Source organism: Etheostoma cragini, chromosome 14 (assembly GCF_013103735.1).
Source record: "Etheostoma cragini isolate CJK2018 chromosome 14, CSU_Ecrag_1.0, whole genome shotgun sequence".
Lineage (NCBI taxonomy): Eukaryota > Metazoa > Chordata > Actinopteri > Perciformes > Percidae > Etheostoma > Etheostoma cragini.
Window position 1 is genome coordinate 21879012 of NC_048420.1, and position 1449 is coordinate 21880460.

Genomic DNA, 1449 nt, shown 5'->3' on the forward strand with positions numbered 1-1449 from the left:
CCCCCCCCCCCCGCCTCAATGGAAAGCATTTGGTGTTACAGTGGCGAGAAAAAAAACTTTCTTTGAACAGGTAGAAACCTACTTACGGAGCCCTTGTTACTTGAACACCCAAGTTACTGAAAATAAAAACATTCACGTGTTTCATCTTCTGTGTGTGTCTTACAATGAATCACTTCTAAAAGATGAAACCTTTAGCAGTAGAACTATTAAGATTGAAACTAACCACTCTAAATTCCCATGTTGGAGCAACCTTGGTAATTGTTTGCTGTGTGCAAATGATGCATCTGCCACCTTGTTTACATTGATGTATAAAAAGCTCAATGTTTAAATCTGATTTGTTTTTTTAAATTCATTGTCAGATTAATTTAGGTTGGACAAATATTTCAGCTAAATCATCCGGTGGGTGCCACAGTCACTCAGCCCCAGGGTTGAGTGTTTTAACCTTTCACCAACAATGACCCAATTAACTCAGTATCAACAGGTGATGAACAAGGTGGGAATCCTCCGAGCGGCCAGAGAGCCATTGTGGCCTCATGTCTCTCAGCCAGAGATCAAAATGATATTTTTCCTCTACCAGCCAAAATGGCTAGTGAATGTTTAAAGTTTAGCAGCATTACACATTGGCTGGTAAATGACGCTAATTTTGAACCCTTCTCACATGAGATATGCGTCATAGTAGGAAAAGCATAGGTGTTACTAATAACACTAACAACTGCCCGGATCTCTTCCAGTGTTCACGTGAACCTGCATGCAGCATACCACATACCTGAAATGGAATTTTATCTGAGTAGATCTGAATCACAGGGCAGAGGCACAAATTATACTTCCGTATCAAAAACGTCAGCGGGACATACTGAGAGCTGGATGGAAACAACCTGATGGGGAGAGGTTTTTTGAGGAGGGCTGTGTTGTTCATTAAGGGCTTCCCATCAGAACAGGAGGAGAACATTTCTTTAACATTAATATGAGTTCCCCCAGCCTGCCTATGGTCCCCCAGTGGCTAGAAATGGTGATAGTTGTGTCATGCTCTGCCTTTGAGAAAATGAAAGCTCAGCTGGGCTGATCTGGAATATTGCCCCCGTATGAGGTCATAAGGGGAAAGGTAACCTCTCCTTTCTCTGCTTTACCCGCCCAGAGAATTTGGCCCACCCATGAGCAAAGTGGCAGTTGGTCAAGGCTACAACCCCAGCCTTCACCTTGCCCTCCTTCTTCAATAGTTACAGACTCAGAAATGGCACATACTTATGAAAGCTCATTGTGGGACTAGCTCTGGTGGCGGAGATTCTGCACCAAGGCTGAATTTTGAGATGACACGTAGCCACAGGGCCACAGGTTCGATTTGTACCCAGGCCACTGCAGGACTCCGCCAACACATACAGTGGTGTGAAAAGTGTTTGCCCCCTTCCTCATTTCCTGTTCCTTTGCATGTTTGTCACACTTAAGTGTTTC